General features: G+C 45.0%; 1 protein-coding gene and 1 long non-coding RNA gene across 9 annotated transcripts in view; one reads left to right on the plus strand and one right to left on the minus strand.

Annotated features, from left to right (window-relative positions):
- Window positions 1-11,884, minus strand: part of FOXN3 (forkhead box N3) — a 207,365-nt gene extending 195,481 nt beyond the window's left edge. For 6 of the 8 annotated variants that reach the window (XM_077783993.2, XM_077783992.2, XM_085580641.1 and 3 more), the window contains exon 1: window positions 11,752-11,881. The gene's annotated coding sequence lies outside the window, so the exon portion shown is untranslated. Of the gene's footprint in view, window positions 1-11,751 lie in introns of all 8 variants that reach the window. The other 2 variants (XM_021531919.3, XM_085580642.1) reach the window with 2 other exon arrangements.
- A 129-nt stretch (window positions 11,885-12,013) lies between these two features.
- On the plus strand, window positions 12,014-15,472 carry LOC146767387 (uncharacterized). The gene is made up of 2 exons (XR_014955732.1): window positions 12,014-13,674; window positions 13,856-15,472. It is a non-coding gene; the product is annotated as an uncharacterized LOC146767387 (long non-coding RNA).
- The last annotated feature ends 9,640 nt before the right edge of the window (window positions 15,473-25,112 follow it).

The following is a 25,112-nucleotide window of genomic DNA, read 5'->3' on the forward strand; positions in this document are numbered from 1 at the left end:
CAACTATGTTCTTGTAGTTCTGTACAGTATGGTAGCCAAGACAGAAACTCGATGACAGTAACCTAGGGAAAGGCTGCTACCTGGGTTCAGTCATTATACATCAGAGTTCCCCACCCCAAGAGTGTGTTGACAGCCCATCTTCACTTGCTCCTATAGTGTCACAAGACTCTGAGATCAGTCCATGGGCTTAAGAGACTGCAAGTCAGTAAACACGAATACAATGCTCCCAGGAGCCCAAGTCTGGCCCTCTGCTCCTCCCTTCATCGGCTGGAAAAATGCTGAATTTTGTGCAAACAAGTAATGGTTTGCATGTTGTTCAGAACAAAATAAAGATATCAGTTACAACAACAAAAATCTGTGTTGCAGCACACCTGTGTATTACAAGCTCTTCTCATCCACTGGCTCCAAAGAGCCATATGTGCATCACTCCCAGAATGTGAACAGTCACATAAATCACCTCTGGTATCAATGGAAGATGCATTTGACAGAGCAAAAAGTTGTGAGGAACAGCCAAATTCTAACACTTTACCTACCACTGGGATACAAGTTAGTGATAACCATTATCACCATCACTGTATCAGCAACAGCAATGGAGCATCAAATTCTGCATCCATAAAACCACTGCCACTGCATCCCTAGGGAGCTCCCCCTGAATACACAAAGGTGGAGCTGAAATATAAACTATTTACATGATCAAATGCCAAGCTATTTGCTGAGGCAAAATCTTCACTGAAATCAGCTAGGACTATCACAATAGATTTCAGCATGAAAAGGGACAAGCTTCAATTTGTGCCAGCATTCATGCCCATCCTGGCACCAGAACAGATGCTTCTCCAAAGTGCCATGCTGCTTACTTCAAAACTTGTAGAAGACAAGGCACTTCCTTGCCCACACATGTCCCACCTAGGCTAAAACTCTTAACCCTTGCACTTGGAAACAATTAATCCATGTCAGATTCTGCACCAGGGATGGGGCAACCCTGGATGCATGGACAGACTGGGGAATGAGAGGCTGGAGAGCAGTGCTGTGAAAAGGGACCTGGGGGTTCTGGTCAGTGGCAAGTGGGGCATGAGTTTGCAGTGTCCTGGAGCAAGGAGGGCCAAGCGTGTCCTGGGGGACACCAGACACAGCACCACCAGCCAGGCAAGGGAGGGGATTGTTCCCCTCTGCTCTGCACTGGGGCAGCCTCACCTTGAGTCCTGTGTGACAATATAAAAGAGCTTCAAAGGACGGCCACAAAATGGTGAAGGGCCTTGAGGGGAAGCCATATGAGGAGCAGTTGAGGTCACTTGGCCTGTTCAACCTGGAGAAGAGGAGACTAAGGGGAGAAGGGGAGACCCCACTGCAGTTACAACTTCCTTGTGCAGGCAAGAGAAGGGGCTGGCACTGATTTCTGCTCTGTGATGACAGTGACAGGACTGAGGGAATGGCCCAAAGTTGTATCAGGAGAGGTTTAGGTTGGATTAAAAAAAAAAGGTTGTTCACCCAGAGGTGATTGAGAACTGGAACAGGCTCCCCAGGGAAGTGGTCACAACCCCAAGCCTGACAGAGTACAATAAGTGTTTGGACAACACACTCAAGCACATGGTGTGACTCTTGGGGCTAATTCTGTGCAGTGTCAGGAGCTGGACTCCAAAGATCCTTGTAGGTCACTTCTGACTCAGAATGTTCTATGATTCCCAGCACTAGCACTCAAGAGACCCCATCAAAGCAGAGCTCTATTTCTGAAATAAACCCATCTCTTTCCAATAGCCCAAGAGCTGAATTCTGCTGCCTTCATCATCATTGTTTTGAAAGAGTGAAAGGTGGGAGGGAAGTTTCTGTCAACATTAATCAATGTTTAGGTGGTTCCCTGCCCATTCATTCATGTGCTAAAAGTGTTTTTGACAGTAGGAGATCCACTGAATATAAGCAGGCCAGTAGCAGATGGTTGAGAAATGCCAATAGTACTGTGCATACCTACCAAATTTCCCCAATGTCCCTAAGTTATTAGAGGGTGATAGGAGCTTAAATAAAGCATGTGAAACATGAAAGCAGGACAAATAATTATACTGGTATAGAGACTTCTATACTGGAGAGATTTTTTGCTCCAAATACCTTAATTTGACTAAAAGTTTTTGGGGTCAGAAAGAAAATTGTTATTCCATACTATGTCCTTCAAGGAGCAAGCCTAGAATCCCAGCTGCTCTGTAGTCCCAGCTTGTATCCCCACAGAACTAGCAGTAGCTAACAGCAGCAATCAAGATTGATCACAAACTCAGAATAAAAATTACTACCAAAAATTCTGCACCAGATGTCAAAGCATTTACTGAACTGTCCCCATCACACCATGATCGGGCATCCTCATTTGACCAGAGAGCAAAAAAGGCAAAATGAGAGGAAGCCTGGATCAAATAAACCAAGTGCAGACCATGTGGGGAGTGGGTAGAGTCCACCAGCTTGGGACATAACCCTCAAAAGGGAGAAAGGGCAAGTGGGCAAGACTAATACTATTCTCAACATCAGCACAGCAAAGGCTGTTTCGTGCAGCTCTTTGAGGAAAGATAACACTGCTTTTCTGGTAAAAAAAAGCCTTTGCCACTAACATTGTAAAATTATACCCTTAAAAAGGGTCTCAGGGGCTACATACTTGCTCCTGGCCCTCTCATCTGCTCTATTCCAGGCACAAACCACCAGACAACCTGATCCTACAGCCACAGTCTCTAATCAGCCTGGGTGACAGCTGAGGGTGCATGACCTCTTTGTCAGCCCTCTAGGAACTGGAGCAAGGCTGCTGCAGGAGCACACACCAGTCCTCCACCTCCTGACAACTGCGCTGGAATGGGAGCAGGTCCTGGCATTCCCAGCCTCAGCACTGCAACAGGGGAACTACTGCTTTCTGGGGAGAACCCACGAGTGAGCCACAGAGCGAGGCTTCACATCTATGACTGTGCCTCCAAGCCCACCACATCTTTCCTTGCTTTCCCCAGGAGTCACCTCTCAACAATTTTAGCTTCAAGATGCTCAGCCTATTTTCTCAAACTGCTGCAATGGCAGCTTTCCATACAACTAGGAAACAAATCATGCCATATGGAAAGCCAAAATGCTTTCTGTTTATAAAGACACTGGCTTTTCTACCCGGGCTGGATGCTTCTGAGACGCTCTTCTGGTCTGGGAGATCACCAGAGTCACCAACAGGAAATGCAGATTTCCTCACCTGTCAGAAATTATACCCTGGCTTAGCAAAAACAAAGGATTTTTAAAACACACATAACTTTTCACAATTCGTGCTGGATTGTTCAGGGTCTTTTTTTCTTGTTTTGGTACCATTAAGTCGGTCTCATTTCCAATCAGTCTGGTTGCAGTTGTTGCACTGGGCCCCAGGACTGCAAATGACTTACAGTTGCTCCAGTAGTGAGACGGACTTTTGAACATGGGTGACCACACTAATACATATGCCTAATTTCTACATTTTTCCTATATTTTAATCTCATTTCCCCCACATTTTACCTAATTTCTTCCAGTCTGTGTTTTCTTCCTCCTTGCACGAAGCTACTATATCCTGAGTGAAATCTCCAGCCACAACACAAACTGAAGCTGCCATGTTTCTCTCAGACCTTCCTCATCACAACCCAGCCCTGCTCTTGCCAGACACAGCAGATCAGCAGGAACTCATCTGCTGCCTCCCCTGCTTCCCTATACCCACAGGTGGTTCAACACTGCACCACTCCCTGACCTGGGGTCTAATGTCCAGGGTGCAGCAACTGCAGCTACAATGCCGTTGTATTTCATCAGGACACTGTCACTTCCCAGCACCTCTTTGAATTTCCTGAGCAACACAACTGCAGCCTGCCCCGGGATCCCAGGGGCAGCAGGCCCAGTGCCCAGCTGGGGTCCCCAGGGTGAGCTGGGGCTGACAGGGCCACGTCACCCCAGAAGAGCCTGGCGCAGAGCTCGGCACAGCGCAGCTGCGGCAGCACCACAGCGCAGCGCCCATTAGTGACACTGCTGTGACCACCCCCAGGACATTAAGGTCTGCTGCACCATTACATGAGACTACTTTGCAGTAATAGACATGAGGAGGGGAAAAATTAGACATACTGGTTCAGCTTTTCAAAGTTTACTAAGTAGTACAGATTATTCATGGCTTGTGTCTTTAAAAATGTCAGTGTCATTCCCTTTCTATTCTGAACACTAAGTAATATTTTATGGTTCTGCTATTCCTCCTTTCAGATGGAAAGACATTTGTCCAATCTTGGCTTTGTGAGATGTTGTCTTCTGGCCCTGTTCATCCTTGTCTGATTGTTCTGTACCTCCACATCCTCTGCTGTAGCATTAGTCTTGGTCTGTCCTGTATACCCTCCACACCCTGGGTATGATCTTATTCACTCTGACACCAGTTCCTACTATGCCAATGTGAAATGTACTTTCTGACACTGACTCTCCTCTCCAGCCAAGCCCATCTCTCATCCTGTCTTGCTGACATCTCATCATCAAATCAAACCAAATATAGCCGTAATGGACCTTATGAACTTCCTTTGCTTGCCCAGCCTCTCTATTCCTCCTAAACAAACTTCCACCTTCCCTGTTGCCCAGGCTTATAACCTCATCCAGTTTCACCATTCTTCACAGCCTCACTCTTCTTGTAATATCACCTGACACATCATCAGGTGGTGTAAGTCAGTGTAATTCCACTAACTCAAATGGCATTATACCAATTTACAAGATATGAGCTTTGGTCCTGGTGCCTGTAAAAGCAAATATATTCTATTTGACAAGTAAAAACCTTCAGCCAGTTCCCTAAATATCTCCCGTATTTATTACTGTGATCTCTTGCCCCCTGGACTCTCAACAGCCACATTCTTTTCAAAACATGACTTCTGAAATTCTTAAACGTCCCTTAGCTCTCCACTGCTCCCAACCCAGAACATTCCCTTCCAACTCTCCAGCCTTGTGTATCTACTCACTGCCCACTCCTAAGCCAGTGCTTGGCTTCTTAAGCCTTCTGAATATATCTGAAATAATCTGGTATGCTAATTATATTTAATTAACACTAAGAAATCATTCACTAATTCACAGATTTACACTATGATAAAACAGAGAAAAAAATAATTTTAAAAAAGAATTTTAAAAAGGAAGGAGAGCCACCATGAAAGCTGAACACCAATATTAAATTCAGACACAATTAAAAAGCACAAGGTGGGAACATCTGCAAATGCATGTACTGAATCACCAAGATTACACGATTACATGTTATTTGTGCACCCTAACACCAAGCACTGTGTTATCCCAGGTGAGCTGAAAGTTTCATAACCATTTTAATATCAATATAAATCTCTGCTTAAGCCAAATGCCGCAGTTTAAAATGATGCAATGGTTACCACAATAACACCCTGCATCTTCACACTCTCTAGATCACATGGTGGAGTTTTGCAATGACTGGAGACTTGGCACTTAGTGGATTTGACCTAGCCACTGTAGCCATCTTTGTTAAATGTTTCCAGTTTATAAAAAAAAAAAAAAAAAAAAAACACCAAAAAACATCTCACATGTTATTTTTCAGACTAGTATCTATTTTTTTTAAAAAGCACTTTCCAAAAAAGCAGTATAGCATCTGCATTTAGGGCTTTCCACACCTGGAGGGCTGCACGAAGATCAGGTCTTTAATGAGAGTACTAAGGACTTCACCATATGCACCATGCCAAAATGATAAAATGTTAATGAAGTGAAAGTATATTAGTGAATTATTAAAATTTCACTCCTCTCTGCAAAGAACAGAGCAAGAAAAACACAGTGAAGATAATGATAGAAATAGGATCAAAACATTTGGATCCCTTCACCACCTCCAACATAAAAGCTTTACAAAATCTGCTGGTAAAATTAACATATTAATTGAGTAGCTTCTACAAATGATCTACTGTAAAACCCAGTTTTACAAACCCAAGTTGGAACTGGGGATAAAATGAGACATAAATCAGTTAAATCTAGATGGGTCAGACCTACAGCTTCCTCCCATCTCTAATAACCTCTCATAACCCCTCTAATGCCTCTGCTCTGTCCACAGAAAGCCCAGCCAGCAATTAAATTGTCCACAGGAAGATCTCACTGAGGGAACTAACAGTGAGCAGGGCTCTCTATGGATGGGTTAGGCTGGGAGTTCATGTTCATAGCTGTGTGCTATGCCAGAAGTTTTGTCCAGGGAAAAGTTTGGCCTCACTATGAAGCCCAAGAGCTAACCCAGAAAGCAGCTCTGTAGTGGGGTCCTGCAGAGGTGCCAGCGGGTGGACAGGGGAGCCTTGGTGAGCCTGGGACCAGAGGCACAGCCACAGGAGACAGTGGGGCAAACATAGGCCTGGCAGAGAACCATACTAAAAAGAACAAGGGTTTTGCCACATAGTATTAAGAAGCAATTTCCAACGAAGCTGCCATTCTGTAAAATGTTTTCCAGGGTCTAGCTTGGATTACCTTGTACATAAATTCCTGTCTGTTATGACATCTAGAGTGTTCTTCTTGCAACAAAAGTAAATATGCCCAGACATGGTGAGTGGGCTCTATCAGCAAGCTGGTGGCAGGTAAGCAGTTTGCCATTAGGATCCCACTAGGGAATCTCACACTTTGCCTGAGCAAACAGTTCAGTGCAGGATCCCACCGCCACTCAGAACATGGGAGATAGGCAAAGGAAGAAACTGGTATAGGCCAAATGCATCCCACTCCTGCAATACTTGTCTTTATTTGGCTTTACTCTGTTTTCAGTAAAATGTAAAACATTCAGTGTTGGAAATTTCATTGTATCAGCTAACATTGATATAAATTCCTGCTAATGTCACGAAAAAAATCCCAGCATCAAACATCTAGGCAGATCTTTCCATTCAGTGGCACCTAGCAAGCCTGATCAGAGGTCACAGCCTTGCCATCTGTCCTGCGGTCAGTGTGGACACAGAGAAAACCATGTCCAGCAGAGACTCTTAGACTACAGACAAGAGAAATAAAAGAGCAACAAAATACTGTCCAACATAATAAGTAGAAGCTTTGCCTCCAGTAGACTTAGCCTGTCAAATTTTTGCAGACATTATAAAATAGATGCACCTTATGGAGAGTTTTGTAAGAGCATAATGTGTCCCCTATGTACCTCCCTAAGAGTGGTGGGGAGAATCCAATCCCCAGCCAGCAAGCTGCCACCAGAGCCCGGGCTCATGTGAAGGTGGTCCTGCACAACCCACCTGAAAGTTGTGTGTCCAGCCATGGTGAGCTCCAGCCATTCCTCAGGCCCCCTTCACCAGCCATCTCCAGAGCAGGGCCACCCCACTGCTCTGCACCCATCCTCAAGGGGAACAAACAGGACACAGGGAGCCTCAGTCCTTTGAGGGCTATGCTGACACCTAACGTACAGACTCTTGGCTAGACAACCAGCTTCAGTTCAGAACAGTTCTAAGTCCCAAGGATGCCAAAGGCACCTAAAGTCTTACAGTGAGTTTAGGGAGGGCTTGAGTTCCTCTCATGCTTGGCAGCTCAACTTGAGGCATTTTAAATGGAGCAGAATTTCCAAAACTCTAGAACAGAATCACTTCCCAAAAACTGTCCTGCCTTGCAGAGCTTCAGGCTGGTTTCCCAGAATCAGCTGATCGCTTCTGAAAATACACAGCTGTAATTTTATACTTAACTGAAACACTGCTCTGTTGGAGTCCTTTTGTTTAATTATTATTATTTTGTTACAATTTTACTTTGGCTTGGTTATGACAGAAGGTAACAAGGCAGATGCAGTTTCATCACAAATATGTCAAAATTGTGGCCAAAGTCACACTTCATTGTGTTACATCTGAAGTCATGAACTGGTAAATTCCAGCATCAACCACGATAGGCCCATTCCAGTCCAGCTTAGGCTTCCAGACAGCCCTGGCAGCTTCTCCTGCCAGGAACACCTCCTAACACCAAGACATCTCCTACAACAAAAACCCACCACTTGAATCTATTCAGCATGCCAGGCAGCTTCTCACAAGTTTATATAACTTTTCCATGTCTCCCCCTCAAAATCTTCTGCAAAGCTTAACACCATAAAAACCCTGTTGTGAGCTGACATCAGAGAAATGTTTATTTCCCTGAGCCTCCCTGCTTATGAGACCACACAGACCTAAACTGCAGCCCTCACCTTTGCTCTGGACCTTCATCCAAAGTCATGTCTAATCTTACAAGCCTCCAACCTGGCATCCCAGCCATGCTGGGCAGAGATCAGAAAACAACTGGCATTTTCTGGAACCACTGCTTATATTTTCACCTCCAGCCCCACATCCCAAACACATAACACACCATGCTGGTGCATTAGCATGAGTACACTTAGGAAATGAGAACATATTTTTAAAGTTTTAATCCATTAGCAATTGCTAATTAAGGGGCAATTAATTTGACTCCCAGCTCTGCTCCTAATTTGCTTTGCAACTTTGTGCAATCCATGTGAAATGCTAAGTTTCAGCCTCCTATGCTCCCACAACTTCTGTGGATATTAGAACATTAATTTCTGTAAAGTGATTTATGATCCATGATAAAAGGCAGTTCAGAACTGTAAGAACTGCTCCTATTAGTAAAATAACTGGTGCATTTTTTGATCTTTCATTTTAATGGGGGAAGAAAAAGAAAAGCCTAGCTGAATATCAGCAATGAGGCTCAAAAGGTAAAAATTGCAAATTGGACACATCTGAAAACACAGCCCAGAGCGGCTAGTGGGGCAGTTTTTTATAACAGAAAAAAAAAAAAAAAAGACAGGACAACACAAGCATTTAACTTCTTGCATTTCCCTTGGGAATGCCTGACACCATAAAACTTTCACAAACTAAAATCATTAGAGCTCACTAAAGTAGCACAGACACGGAGGGTGATGAAGGGTCAACCTAGAAGATACCTAATCCAGCTCATTTCCTTCAGTGTGTAAAAACAAGTAACCGACACGTTTCCTGCCCATGAACCTTCCTGCCGATAAGGGTGCTCCCAACAACAGGAAATTCGCCTCTAGAAGCAAAAGCACACTTTTGCTACCAAGCCAAACTTTCTCCATCTGAACTTCACAGCAATTAAAAGCAGCATTTGTCTCATCAGAAGTGAGCTGGATTAAACAACTGCCTGACTCCCTAAGCCTCTGCCCACCACAGGGTCCCACCTCTTGCACGCTGGTGCCAGCCCAGCTGCCAACAGGGACTCCTCAATCAAAAGCAAGCTTTGCTCCCTCTGGCTCTACCATCCCTTCAGTCTGCTCTGCCTGCAACCAAATTTTAAAGTCAGGCCTTGGGTTTTTTGGACAGCAAGATCCAAGGGTGTGGGAAAAGAGGTTACTGATCATCTTCACCTCAGTCCCGTGCAAGATTTACCTCCTGATCTGCACGACCTGATCACCAGTCCCTGGTTCTCTTAAGAAATAATAATACAAAAAGTGTAATAGGCAAGCAAACCAGTCATTTAAGGTTTCAAAATGACGATGATTTATACAGTGGTGAAGCACTAAAGTACTATTTCTTAGCTTGGTCACTACAAAATGAAGATTAAAGAGAGGAACAAAAAGAAATGTTTTTGAGAAAATGTAGTGAATACTCAAAGACATCTCTCTATCACAAACATCTGAAATAAACGGGTGCTGCCCAAGAAAATAAGCAAAAACATTAACACCTTTCTTGTGAGTTTGCTGTGAAAGAGCTCTCTCCTGCTTCAAAAGCAAAATAGCCTCTCCCTTCACACACAATAAACTTTCAATAGTCCAGCAAAGTAAAACTTCAATTTACGACAATAATAGTCTGATTTTCTCATGCTGCATTCAGCAGCAATGAAGTATATTTTATTCTCATATCTCTGCTTTTCTCCTCATTGCATGCTATAACAGAATTGTGTTTTCATTTTTTTCTTAAAAGCATTGCAAAGGGCTTCCCAGAGTCATTCACTACCTTTTTTTTTTTTAATAGGTGATGCACATCTCTGAGATGGACATAATATGCAAGTCCAAATCATTACATTTTAATATAACTTCATAATACAAAGGAACAGAATGAAATCAATCCCAACTTTATTTCCCAGGTCCGTAGATGCCCATTGAAAGAAACATGGCCTGATCATCTAATTATAAAAAAGTCAACCCTTATTACTTTTGCCTTTTAAGCCCCATGGTCCTTCTGCTTTGAGCCTTTTCTCAGGTTCCCCAGCAGCAGGCCAGGCTGGGGCAGGACACCAGTGGCCATGGGACAGGTGGCTGCATCTCCTCAACTCCTCCTTGGATGGAAAGTGTGGGACAACGTCCAGGGAGGAGAGAGGGAGGCGGCAGTGCAGGGTTTTATTGTAAAATGACCTTGATTTGACAGGCATGTTCTCAGGTTTCAACAGATGCTGTGGGAAAGGCAACAGCAGCCAAGGCGGTCTGCAGGCATTTCTGATGATATGCAGACTTTTTTCTTCTGCCTATTTTTTTTTTTTAAATACATTGGGGGGGGGGGGAGGCGGGGGGAGTCTTCTCAGTTTCCATGACAACAGTGTCTCCACTTGTCTGTTATTAGATACCATCCGCTTCCTGTGTCTAAATTTTTAAACCAATCAGAAAAGTGTTTATAGATTTTTGTAGCTCCTGGGACAGTCCCTCTCCTCCAAGAGAGCTACTTTAATGACACGTAACGCTCCGGCAGCCAGGGCTGCAAGGCCTTACATTTTCGGCTGCTAAGTGATCACAGTTTATGCCGCTTACCGGCTGATTCATGGGCTATGCCAGAGAGAACTGGGGGGTTGCTGCCCCATTTACTGTACCCTTAACAGACGTCACCATTGTTTTAAAAACCACACAAACTCATTTTCATTGCTGGCTGATTTTTGTTTCTGATTCATCCCATGAAACAGCAGGATCTGTCCCTGCGTGACACGCGATTGCCTCGGCGAGGCCGCTATCCCACCGGAGCATCGGTCCGCCCGGACGGAAATGGACTCACGGTTCAACATCGCCTGCTGCAATTAAAGTTTCGGCAAACTGGGCTCTAAGAGCAGCCGCACTGTAACCGTGCGAGCAGATTTACACAGGCATATTTTTGATGATGTAAATAATACCTGGCCGCATCACAGTCGGCAAGTCAATAAGGAAATCCTTCTCCAGGGCGCAGGGACACCCGCATACATTGTGAAGGAATTAACGCACGATAAGTCCAGTTAAGTGAAGAGCCGGCACTGAAGACCGACAAGCAACGGGGAGCTGTTGGGAGAAGGGAAAATCCCTTTCCCGGCGGCTGTGACAGGCCAACACCTCGGGAGGAGGATGCCCTTCAGGCGAGTGTGCAGGCACAGACGGAGCCCGGGAAGTACCGAGCGGCTTCTTCTCGGGAGAGAATCCAAGCGCCGGCGGCACGCAGGAACAAAAGGGAGCGGCGGGGGGGCTGCCCGCCGCCGGCTGCGCCGCTGCCCCGGCAGAGCCCGCCGAGCCGGGGCCGGAGCCCACGGGCCCGCCCGGGACGGGACCCGGCACCCGCCCCGCACGCGGCTCCGGCTCGCCCCGGGGCGCCCTTCCCCTCCCTTCTCCCTCGCCCACCGCCCTTCGCCGGCAGGGCTGCTCGGCGGCGGGACGGCGGCAGCCGCGCGGGGCAGCCCCCACGAACGCCCCGGGGCGGCGCCGCTGCCCGCCCGCGGCAGCCGCCGGCCCAGAGGCCCCAAAAGTTTGGCCGCGGCTCCCCGGCCCGGGAGCGACGGGGCGCGGCGATAGCGGCGAGCCCGGGCGGGCGGCCACCCGCTGCCGATGACACCGCGAAACGCCCCCGCCGTTACCTCTGTCCGCGTCCCGGGCTCCCGCGCCGCCGCGGGGTGGTGGGCGCTCCCCGCGGCCGCCCCGCTCCGCGCCCCGCGGCGGGAGGCAGCCGGAGGCAGCCGCAGCCCGCGCCGCCGCTGCCGCCCCCAGCCCGCCCCCGGCGGCGGCGCCGCGCCCCGCCGGGCCCTAGCGCCGCCCGCCCGCCCCGCCCCGCCCCGCCGAGCCGGCCCCCGCGGCCGGCGGCTGCTGCCCGCGCCGGCTTCCCCGAAGGAAAAACTTCGGGCGCGGGAGGCTGGCGGGGGCGGGTTGAGAGGTGCTGCTCCCACCGCGGGAGTGGGATGCAGCAGGCTCGAGCGGAGGATGCAGCTCCCACGCGTTCTGTCGTTTTCCTTCAGGGGAGCCTCTCGGGCCCGCTGTCCCACCGGGGCCGAGCCTGCCCGGCCCGTCCGCCCGTCGCGGCGCAACCCGCGGCAAGTGCCCGCACGCCTCGGCTGCCTTCCTTGGCCGTCTCGCCGCGACTGGGAATGGCCTTCGTGCCACCGAGCCGGTGTTTTACACGTTGAAAAACGAGACCTGCAGAACTGAAACTGTTATTTTTTACCATCTTACCCGCCGGGAGCCTCAGGCCTGGCACCTCTTTGCATCGTATTTACGGCTGAAAACAGAGAAATCTCCCCTTGCCATGAGAGCCTGCAATGCCAAGGGTGCACCTGGTCCTCCTGCCACTCCTCTGCCCCTTTGCAGCCCTCCCCCCCGGCCTCCTGCTGCTGCTTGTCCTGCCTTGCTGCCATGAAAGCAGGTGAGGTGAGCTTCGGGCTGAACAGAGGCCGGTCTGCAAGCGCAAAGGCTGGCAGGATCTCAGAGGAGCTGGCGCCATCAGCACTGCCACACACCTGGAGACTGTCAAGCCTGTAATGGGCATTTAATTATTAATTTAAAGTTACCTTTCTTTAACCAACCCTGTAGAATGACAGCTCGAGGCATATGTGATTGCTGTAGTGATTTCAGGAAAAGCCTAGTTTGTCCTTTTAGATTTATTTTATCATAATGGCTGGGAATGGCTGTTTCACGATGGGATGAAATTTTTTCTTTTCACCTAAGGGATACATTCTTTCCTGGACACAAAGCTCGGACATAGGACAGAATGACAACTGTAACCCCCCCAATTCTTTTTCCTGCCTACCCAAACTCTACTATACAGGACTGCCAGCCTTAGATTAACATGCTTTGCTGTGGGCATGACACAAAGAGACCCAGATTTTGCACCAGCATATTGCACAACAATGTACAAAAAGTATCAACTCTGAATTTTAATGACAAGATTTGAAAAAGGAAAAGGAATGAGGTCTTCTATCTGCATCAAATATAGCTCTACTAGGAAATGGAGCACTGTTCCCCTGCCCTTTTTTCTTGCTGTCTCCAAGTTGATTTTGAAAAGCCAGTATAGGTTGGAATAGCAACGTAGCCTTTCCCTTTGCAAAACTTGCTGGCATGAAACGTCTCCCTGCCCCCATCTTGGTCCTAGCTATGTCCCTGAGCATTGCTCATCTGCAGATGGCAAAACCTCCTCTTGATTCCCTGATGCTCCTCTCTTCAATGGATGGATGGGCTCAGTTTATTCCAAAGTGAATATAAAAATATAAATCCTTGGGGTTTCCTGAGAAAAGTTACAGTTTTCATTTTGTAGGTGGTTTTGGTGACACAGAGACAGAGACAATCCCATCCCACAGGATTCCTGTGTAAGGCACACAGGTTCCTTGTTCAGTTCAGCTGAAAGTTTTCTACTGACTGCTCCGCAAAAGCTCTGCAAACTTTTGGAAGACTGTTGGGACAGATCAGCCTGTCATGCTGAATGCCCTTCCAGCAAAGCACTGACAAAAATCAGGTGTGGAATGAACCCAACCCCAGGCTCTTCTTCCAGGCTTGTTTCTTGGTTCAGATGGGTAAGTGTTGGAGTGAAGATCACTGGAGAAGCTCTCAAAGTAGAAATGTCTGATTTAGTTTGAGTGACAACACTCCAAAAGTAACTGAACATTTGGGCTCAACTACTGATGCAGCTAGAGCTGGAGACCCTGGGCACCATGTTAATAACAATATTTCTATTAATTGTTTTTAAAAATATAGGTACCTGTTTGCACTGTCATCACATAAGGAAATCTCACAGATGCCAACAGAGACTCCATGAAGGGTAAAATCCTGGCCCCACTGAAGCAATGCCCAAGTCCTTTAATGAACCTGGTTACTACAGGTGATGATAATCCTCTCACTTCATATCAACACTCATATCAACAATACAAACAGGGCATCTTGTCCTGTGCTTATCCATTAACTCTAAGGCAAGTATTTTTCCTAATGAAATCAGTTTTAACATTTCTTTGTTCTTTGATCAGATCATCTGAATTACTCTGTGCCTGCATCTATGTTAACCACAGCTGTTTGAAACCTCAGCCTAGGTTCCTTCAAAATTTAGCCGCAAGTGCGTGCATTTCCCTTCTTCTGTTGTTTGCTCTCAGTGATGCAAGCTTCATTATTCTTTAATTTCTTCCTCCTTCCTCCCACTCATGTATTTGAGGCTTTCTTACATGCTTTGTAGCTCTACTTCCCACCTCCTCCTCATTTAGATCCTTCCAAAAGAAAAGAGTGTTTTAGAAGACCCACATTTGCAAGGGAAAAATATTAATAGTGGAAATTTTCTCAGAGAAGCATTTTTCCTATGCCTGCAAGTGCATCTTGTCTCTCTGTATCAATCCAAGCCATGTTAATTCTCCCATGTAGAGGCTGCTTTGTTATCTCTATCTGCCGGATTAAATTAATGGAGATGAAATTCTTACCTCTCTCCAAACTGGGGAGAATTTATGATTTATGCTGTAGAAGTTTTCTGATATCCACCTCAGTCCATTTTATCTAATTTTCCTTGGAGATTTTCATTAAATCTTGTTCTCCTGGAGAGTCTGTAAACCCAAGCTCTTCAGCTAACAACTCCTGGGTTATTTCTGTCTCTTGGCCTGAGTTTGCAGCCCCCAGAGCAGCCTTAGGGCACAGGTGACTCTTCTCCTACCTCAGGAAAAAATCTCTCTGCTTCCTTCTCTCTGCTGCCAGCACAATGTGGTGTTTGCTTCACAGTCAAACAGAGGCCCTTTGCCACAGGGATCCCTCCTGGGAAAGGCTCCAGTCTCACAGGGGAGGCAGCTCAAAAGGAGCTTGACTGCATCTACTGAGTAGCTCTAAGTCCACCTATAAAACCCCTTGTGCCTCTTCAAGGTCTTGCTGTAGCAAGATGTGATTATTTATCAAGGAGTGGAGCTAGGTGTTGCATGAGATGTGAACAGTGCTCCTGTGTATGCCCTGCCCCACACCTCCATTGTGTTATGTTGATACCCATTCCCTTTTTATACTTCCAAAAACTTTTATCAAGACTGGGACATATGGGGAGCTCCCAGAACATGTGGTGTAGCTAATGGGGCCACATGAAATTGAGCATAAATGTGGTAGGAGATTGGTCACCATACAACTGCTCACTTGTCACTTCCAAAATGTCATTTTATAGCTGTGCTCTTTACTCTGTTTGTATCTTGAACTTGTTTGGTCTCTTCATTTGAATGCAAAGATTGAAGTGTCAGTGCTTTAAGCTAGAGTACATTTTCAAGGGCAGGACTCAGTGACTTTTTTTCCACTTACCTATTTACCATTCATATCTGCCATTGCAAAACCAGAAGGCAAATAAATAAAAAAATCACCTAACTTTTCAGGTATATCTAAAATACCCAGTGCCTCAGGTTTTTTGCATGTCTGATTTGAGGTATGATTTCCATAGGATAAATATCTGTGCAGTTCCAGGACAATTTGCTGTTGTGTTTCAGATGCACAGGGCACGCTAGAACACAGTTGCCACTGCTGTACACCCCATCACTCTACCACATAAGGGTGAGCCGAATCAAAGTAAAGAAATACAGGGAGATTACAGTAATGCCATTCCCTCTTTCATGCTGCTGAATCAAGTCCCACTTGCCTTCCCCTTGAACAGCCAGTGAGACCTTTTATGGTCACATAGGGGTACTTAATTATGCACATACATGTGGTTTTGCACTACTTTAGTAACAGTATAAGAGTTAAGCAATAGATTTAGTTTTATGACCCAAAAGGAAAAAACTCAGGTTCTCTAGTGGACAATGAAACTGGAGTTTTTCACTCTTCCTTATTTTATTTTTGTTAATACCACCTTTAAACTTTGAATTATCCTGCAAGTATTAAGGCTCATTAGCTTTGTTTCAGCTTGTACATTGTGTTAATAAGACAGCTATTTTATAATAAATATGAATCTCTTGAATCCTAAGGCTTAAATGTTTAATAAAAGCCATTAGTAGAACTATATGTAAGGATTTTTATGAAAGGTGATGATCTTCTTATAGTTACTGCTATATCCCCAGTTGCCAGTGATCTTTCTGGTTTGCCTTCTGCTTATAGCAGGCCTTGAGCTTTTACCTTTCCATGCATGGGATAATCTGATTCCCCCATACTATACTAAACACAAGCTCCAGCCTATGTACTATACCCCATGCATTTTCCAAGCTCACATACATACACGAGGAGAGAGACCTTCAGCCTTCCTGCATGACTGAAACATTTTTAAAACAGAAGAGCCACTTAACCAATGAAATAAAGCATGTTGGTTAAAAAATATTTCACTTGCACTTTTTTTTGTAGTCTTGCCAATGTATACTAAATTAAACATCTATAGATCTGAGCACTTTCAACCCCTTTTGGAATCTTGCTCACAGAAATGTCTGTTTAAATGGTCCTCTGTAAATTCTCTGGGGTCTTTCATGTCTTGCTTTGCAGGCGCCCACATTTCTCCCAGGGAAATTTCTGTTAGTGAGCCTAACAGGGGCCCAGCCAAAACATCACAGTGAGGAGTGCTTGCTTTGTTTCCCAAGTGTTTCCTCAAAAATGTATGCCTGGATCCATCTTCTCTCTCTTGGGTACACATCTTGACAATCCAGCTATTGAAGTAGCTCAATGTATGCACACAATAAATATGTCAACACATAACATTCATAAATTATTACAGGCAATGCCAAATCTGCCACAAAGATCTTTTCAACTTGAAGCTGTAGAAGAGGATCTTCAATGGCAGAAATGTTAAAAACCTGACTGTGAAAAATAAGGTTATCCGTTTATCTCTTGAAACCAGGATACAAGGAAACCAGGATACAAGGATACCAGGATATATAGCATACATATAGCATATGCTATATGGTTAGTGGGGGAAAAAAAAAACCAAACAAAACCTGGTAAGTATTGAGAAACAGAATTTAGAATAATATAAAAGCACCAGAAAATATTAATGAAGTTGTTCTGCTACTTCCAAAGTTAGTCCTAGCTGTCTCTCTGATGGAATCATTAAGAAGCATGGTAGTCTTCAATGTTTTGGAAAATAAGGTATTCTTTTCAATTCTTTGATCAGTCATCCTGGAATTTACTCAGCAGTTACAGGATGCTACTTTGGTTGCAACCACAAAAATTCAGTCAGTTTTTCTGGCTGTTCTAGATCTAGCCGGAGACATAGACATGCTCATTATACTTCCTCATTCACATCAGCATTTGCTTCCCAGGCCTTTTCCCTTCTCTGTGGTCCTCCCACTTCTCATCCTTCTCAGTGTGGCACCCTGTGCTGCCCTCCCACCATGCTGCTGAGCACAGGCAGTTACACTTTCCTATGTCTGACTTGGGCAGGGTTAAGGGTTTTGCTCCCTGGTGTAGCTCTACTCTGCCTCTGAAGCGACGCTGCTGAATCACCATCATGCCTTGTGTGACAACACCAGTCTCCTTCAGCAAAAGGTAACCCTGCTCAGCACAGACTACTTCCTCAGGTGGTTCTAGCAAATATTTAACATAGAGATGGATTAAAAATACAGAGCATCCCAGTTGGCTGTGGTTGTGGAACAGTCAGAAAGTGCTGTGAAGCTGCTCCAAGTGGCTTCTGCAACTGTCCTGACAGATCTCCCAGAGCTCTTCACCTGCTTAGCAAATTCAGCCACTCCATCCCCAAATCTGCTTCAGACGCTTTGGGCCACCACAGTGCCTCAGACCTGGGTAGAACAGCACATGCATTGAAGTCAAAAGAGTGAAAATCAGACCAGTAACCTTTTAATCTCTATTACTTTGGGATTTGTCAAAACCTGGGGCTTTACCTCCCATGATGGCCATTCCTGACAGCTTCCCAAGACATGGCTTGGGCAAATTATGTAAATTTTGGCTCTGCTGGTGCTCAGGCCTGTGGAGGAGGAGCTTCAAATCTGCTTTGGTGTTGTCCTAATTCGCTGTGTGCCATTGAAGCTAAGCATTCATCCTGCAAGCCTGTGGTTTGAAATGTCCATGTAACTTCATCTGGCTTTGAGTTTCCCCATGTATGTAGATCTGGCTCCTTCCAGCAATGTTTTTAGCATGGCCCCATACACTGGCCTTCACTGCAGCTCTCACCAATCAGCCATTTTAATTATGGCAGATATTTTTTCACAGCACATTCCTTATTTTACTGGCTTTCAAGTTCTGAGATCAGTGGCATCTAATTATCTGGGTCTCTTTTTCTGCCTCTGCTTCTGATACTGTCTTGTCTTTCATGTATATAAAGAGTAAATGAACAGGAAAGAGATTTTTACCACTATTCTAATAGTTCAGTATGCCAGCCACACATTCAGTACCTTTTCAGGTATTGATATCTGTATGAAAATGAAGGAACTGCAAGTAAACAACAGGGTGGCAACAAACAATGAAGTAGAGTGTGGACTTGTGGGTTCATAATTTTTGTCTTGAATTTTGATTCAGGTTAAATTCTCCGTCTCATTGCCTGCAATAATTCCTGTCCTACTCACATCCCAATGGCTCTGGCTATGCAACAGCTGCTGCATTTTGTGTCTTCACCTTGATTTTTCTCAAGAGGGAAAGCTCACAGATACTAGCCCCTGTACCTGTGTACAAGCAGTAGGGCTGGAGAATTGTACAGCAAAAACAAAACCTCTACATTGTATTGGGATGAATAAAAGACAGTGATCAAGTTATCTTGTAAATTAGCTTTACATGAAGCTTGTTAAAATATATAAGTCATAATAACACAGTTATTCAGGAAACAGAACTTCTTCTGCCAACTTTTTGCTTTTCTTGCTTGAATGTTTATGCTGCAAGGCTAGCCCATCTGTTTTAAATTGTAGGATGGAAATCACAAGATCTATCCACCATTCCCAGACTTGTAATCTTGGAAAAGACTGGAAGTAGTTTGGCAACATAATGTTTCCCTGCCTCCTGTAGAAACAAATCTCCAGCTTCAGAGTAGATTGCAGCAGACAATAGAGTAATTTGAAGACACAGACTCAAGGCACAAAATGGGCAGCTGATTTAGGTTCCTGATAAATTGGTGTTCATGTTGAGGTTCAGGCTATTATAAATTAAGTAGGAATTAGCTGTGCACTCTACATTCAAGCCAAACCTGGACACCAAACCCCATGAAGTTCAGCAGATACCTGGATGTCTGGATGTGGTCTCCAAGCATTTTGCCCTAGAGTAGAGGTGTTAATAGTCCAGTTCCTTCCATAGTCTCCTGAATACAAATGCAGATGAATGCTGTATGTGTGGCTATTGCAGAATTATTTGTTGTGTGGTGACGGTCTCAGTACCATTAATGTACTGTCTCTCAAAATTCATGCAATCAGGGAAACATTATTGTCTCCATTTTACAGGTGAGGCAGGAATATGCAAAAAGATTCAGTCACACAGAGAGTTTTAATTCATCTGGGAGTTGAGTCCTCCATGAGTGCTGCAACAGCAGAGCCAGCCATTTCCTTGCTGAATTCAATGTGACAGGCTGCTACTGATACCTGATACATAAACAGCACTCTCCTTGCAGAGTTCCCAAATCCCTTCACAAAAATGGCTGAATAGCGTTCTTCCCAATTTGCAGGTGGAAAATGGAAAACACAAACAAATCCCTATGAAGACATCTTACCCACTGCAATGAATTCCTGAGTCAAGAGAGGGACCAGGTTTGTGAAATGCTTTGAATTAGCTGGGTAAGACATTTACCAAATTTTAAGGCATAACTAAATACAGCTGCTGTTTGTTCATAAACTGTCACAGGATGCTATATCTAATCACAGTAGAGACTTAAGAAATGTCCATGTGTCCTTGGCTGGTCAGCAGCAGGATTGCTTGGACATGCCAGGATGACAGAGCACTCTATGCTGGCCTGTTTCAACCACTCTGGATAGACCCAGACATGTGGAACCAATAAGGGCTTTGAAGCTGTCTGCCTCACTTATACAGGGTGTGGAGCAAGTTGTCATTTAGCCCCTTTCAGATAACTGATTTGGCCTCTGCTTTCCATTACTAAGTAACCATCAAGATAAACAGAGATTTACTGCTTCTAAGGCAATGAGGCAAGTGATGCACACTTCACATGCCAAAGCAGACATCAATAGTACTTCCAGTAACACCTGGGGTTTTTATTAGTGGATAGGACTGAAACAAAGCTGGAGATTTGAACTCCTGCCTGCTTTAAGAGACAGCATATCCAGAGGCAGGAACATCACAGCTCGGATCTTTCTCTATGGTGGGTCATCTCAGAATATGGGACATAGTTTTTTCTCTCTTCTGCCATTAATATGTATCTGGACTGACCACTGATGCTACACACGTCCTCGTCGCTCGAGAGACATGAATGTCCCTGTGCTTGGGAAAGAAGCACAGCCTTGGAACAGGTGAGGAGGGACTGGGGGGCTGGTGGTGGTTCTTGCACTGTGCAAGTGCAGAGAGGGAGTGGATGCTGGGGTAGCAAAGGGATGGTAGGGTCCTGACTGTGGAGCATCCACCGTTCTGTGTCTGTGCCCAAACACTGGGGATAATAACAATTTTCAACATTTTCCCTCACAGAGTACAACTCTTAAGAGCCAGTGGGGCCATTGTTTAGACTAGACAAGATAATACTACAATAAAATATTTGAAATAACAGAGGAGAATATGAATGCTGCTGGAGATAGGAGGCCACAGCCTGTGGACTCCAGCCAGCAGGTCCTGGCACTTATTAACTTGTGAAATTTTGGTTCTGTATCTTTTCTGTCACTACTGGAAAATTAGGTTATGACCCTCAGACTTGGGAGGCACAGACTCTGCTGCAGACTCTCTGAGACCCTGGGGTGGATGTATGGCCTCCTGCTGGTTCAGTCTTCTCCTGTGAAATGGGGATAAAAGTTCTTCCTTACTTCACAGAGCCTCTGCAGAGATAAATGTCAACAAGTGTGAAGCCCTCAGCTACCAAAATGATGAAGTCCACTTAAGGCCAGTAAGTAGAACAAAAGACACTGTGTTATGTGAGGATGCTTGTTAGCCTGCACTGCTGTGGAGTTCAGCAGACACCTGCTGCTCACTGGCTCTGATGTACAGTGTGGTTGCCACCTTCTCCAATACCAGGATTATACCCTTAAGTCACCAGAAATTTCACAGCTACCCCAGAACATCTGGTGCCTGGCATCAGCTGTCAAAAGGTTTTACCCCCAAGTCCCTCTTTCAGCTATGCTCAGGTTTTGCAGGGGCAGGTGTGGAAGTTGCAGTAGAGATCCCAGCCTGCTGTACCATTGGATCTCTCATGCGTTTACTGAGAAACACTTGTGCAACTAACTACTTGTTTTACAGTATTTGTTCAGAATACCTGGATTTATGGTTGTTGTGGGAACTATAACTGCATTTCCTGACTTCAGTGCAGATAAAAATCTCTGCACAGTGTAACATGGTCTGGGTGAGAGTAGGGCTGGGCTGTGGAGTTGGTGCTAGCACTGGGCATTGACAGGAGATCGCTGCTGTGTGCCTGCTGAAGCTAGAATTGGATTTAGATTATTTTTCAAAAAAAAAAAAGCACATTATATTTTGCACAGCAAGCATGCCTTCCAGCCATGCAGTCCTCTGTTTCAAGTGTTGCTTCCTGCCTCACTTCTCCTGCAGGAACACTGTTGTCTCAGAAGCTCATCCTCACTGGGAAGGTGGATTACAGCAAGATCTTTTATTTTTGACAGTAATCAAAGATGGAAGAACCACCACAGGGCAAAAACATCCAGCTACATTTTCTTGGAAATGTCTTTTCCTGGAAAATGCAATGTGTTGAATAACAGTGCAGCTCTATACTGAAATATGAAGGACTTGGCCTAAAGATCTATCTGAAAAATGCCTGTTAGCTAGTGCAGGCTGGGTTCAGGTAAAAATCAGAAACACAGCAAAATTCTTACTCTTTAGAAAGATGTTTTCTGAGCCTCAGGGCTAGAACGTTTCTGACTAGGGTAGTTCAGGAATCAGGGGCTAGAGGAAGTCAGGCTCAGGGAAAGCACCCCACCTGCACAGCTCTGGAGGTGCTGCTCGTGCCATGGTGAGCTGCTCTTGACCATCTGCATGCTGCACTTCCCTGTGCTAATGAACACAGGATATCATTGGGGCAAATACTGCTCCTGCACTGTTATACTCATGTGCAAGGTACATCTGGTGCTGCTGTGGTTTTAATTCACTTACTTGCATTAGAATGTCTGAGGATGGCTATACTGGAGGATATACTGGCATTGTGCTAGCCAGAGGGAGAAACAGAACAATTCCCTCAAGGATGTACACAGAAAGGAAACAGCAGAGAGATCAAAGTTCTGTACTTCTCACTGAACTTCCTTCTCTGGACAGTGTTACAGCTCCACAAACACACCTCCTCAGGCTTCCCCATCCAAGAAGTGTCTTCTACATGACATCCTTGCATCAGAATTAGCAGTTTAAAATATTCAGATATGCCTCCCACTTTTTTTTTTTTTTTCTCTTTTCCGCTGATCCTAGAAATACAGATAACGTCCCTCTGCAGGCAGGCTTATCAGGCAGGAGTGTTTGGGTGAGCTGTGAAAAGCAGCACATTCACTAGTTGTTAGAAAAATCCCCTAATGCTTGCATAGCATTGTTCCGAGGTGTGTAAAGATACACACATATGTTATGGCTCATTACGGGAAACACACCAAAAAGAGCAGTTACACACAGACACTGCATTTAAAGCCATTTGCTGCAGGATTTTCAAGGAAAAACTGAAAGAGGAATTTACTCATGGAGAGCAGGCTTTGCTTTGAAAACAGGCTTGCTGAGCTCAGCCTAAGCAATTTGGGATCAAGGTCTCAATTCACTGCAGGAGGGACCTCAGGCTCTTGTCCTGTAAGAGATGCAGGGATTACAGAATGGCAGCACAGCAGAGGAAGGCAATACTCTGCCATGACCTGCTGCCATTTCAGCCAGGGGCTCTGCTCAGCCCATCCCTGCCCTGGCATGGGGGTCTGCGCAGGTGTTTTGGGCCCGTTCTCTGGTCAGTCTCTGCCCAAGGTCCTGCCAGGAGAAATACTCAGGCTTTGCCACAGCTCAGGCTGTCAAAGCCACTTGACCCTGGCAGCAAAGGTCACCTGTCTGCTCTACCATGCCTCCAAGACCCAGAAAGGGGAGATGACATGAGGAAAAATGGTGCTACAGGCAAAGGAGCAGGAAAACAGCTGTGACCTGAGGACAAGATTGTCAATTCCATTTCTTCCTTGCTCCATGTCCTGCCCAAGCAATGAAATGAAGGAGGCATAGTGACATCAAAGAAATCTGAATTTTGTCACCACCACATCCCAAAGATACTAAAAGCAATCTGGAAGAAACCTCCTGGGAGGTTAAATCAGCAAGCCATTACTAAAATTATAATGGGAGAAAATGTTCCTCAGGAAGCAGAAAACACGAAGTCCTCAGATGGATGAAACAATCAAAACCACACTCTTGCCTTTTTTTCTTCAACTCAAGAATGAAGTACTGCATATGAAATATTTTTTAAAAAAAAAAAATCTTCACATTATTCAATGTGCTGTATTAGTGCAAGGTGGGGGAAAAAAGGATTGTAACCAACTATATGCTTTAGTGAGAAATGGGGCTCTCTCGTCACCTCTTTTCCCAACAGAAGAGATCAGTGAGGTCAGAACTGGATTCATCCCCACAACTGTACACTGGCATTTGAACTTGGCACTGCAGCAGTTTTCATGTCTCCTCCTCACTTGTTCTGTCTGAAACAAATTCCTGGAAGCTGAAGGTTGGTCCAGGTTGCAACTATATGAAGATGTGTCCTCATTGCTTCAAACAAAAATCATAACAAAGATTAATTTCTCCCTTCTTTGACAAATCTTAAAATGATAAGTGGTGAATCTGGTGTTGTTTCTGTCCATGTTTTGTCCTGAGACTTAAAAATGTAGTCTGAAGGTCATCAGGCTGGATAATGTCCTTCCCAGAAAGCACATTCAGGGCCTTTTGCTCAGCCAAAACTGAGTCAAGGTTGTCTCAGTTTTCTCAGACTTGCTAAACAAATGGGTGTTTTTCCCATTGAGGCTGTTCTGCCTGCTGTTCTGAAAGAATGGGACATGTGGGTAGAAGAAGAAAGAGGCTGCTGGAGTCAGACTGGGAGCTTCATGTACTGCAGATATACACAAATATCCAAGAAGCAACATCCTCATACTTCAAAATTTCCACCCAGAAAGGTTGAAATTTTAAAGGAAAATAAAGTATTTTTAATTTCCATTAGTGCCTTCAGTATCACAGCCAATATTGAAGGGTCTACGGTATTTCTGTAATGCAGGATGGCTGCATATTTGCAAATCAATGGGCAAAAGACTCTACATTTGCAATGATATGAGAGAACACAGGAGCTGTGATGGAATCACTCTGACCAGTATCTGTTCTGTCACTCATCTTCTAGCAATAATAGATGATGGGTCTAATTCAACAACATTCACATCTAGGTTTTATCTATGTGGGAGTCTCAAAAAGTAATCTTCCATTGCCCTGCAATGAAACTGGCTGTATTTTTTGATGAACTGTGCTCTAAAAATGTGTCTGTACTTGTTATCACCATGCCTTGGTTATGAAAGCCTAATGCCAAAAAAATGAACTTGCTTACTACATTATCAGGACATGCTGGGATTTTTTTCTGCTTTCACCATCTGCTTGCTTTCATATGCTTTCCATTACTGAGACAGCATATTACACTGCTAGCAGAATTAGGAAGAATAATTTAGCTCCCAAAACAAACATGATAGTAAATTCAATGGGTAACATTCTGCTCTCTCTTCAGTCTATGCAATCCACTGAAGTCTGTTCTGTAACACGTAACTGGGTCAAATTATTTTCTTAATTGTTAAGGTGCAGCTCCAATTGACTTCCGTGATGAAATCTGGGTGTAGATGAAGGAGAAAGCTGTTTGCATTATGCATAACATCTAATTTAATGGGGAAAAGGGTTTTCTTTTCTGTGGTATGCTACACTTTCGAGCTACTTACTGAAGTAGGTGCAGTCTATTTAAGGC

This window comes from Lonchura striata, chromosome 5, assembly GCF_050655825.1.
Source record: "Lonchura striata isolate lonStrDom1 chromosome 5, ASM5065582v1, whole genome shotgun sequence".
Classification (NCBI taxonomy): Eukaryota; Metazoa; Chordata; class Aves; order Passeriformes; family Estrildidae; genus Lonchura; species Lonchura striata.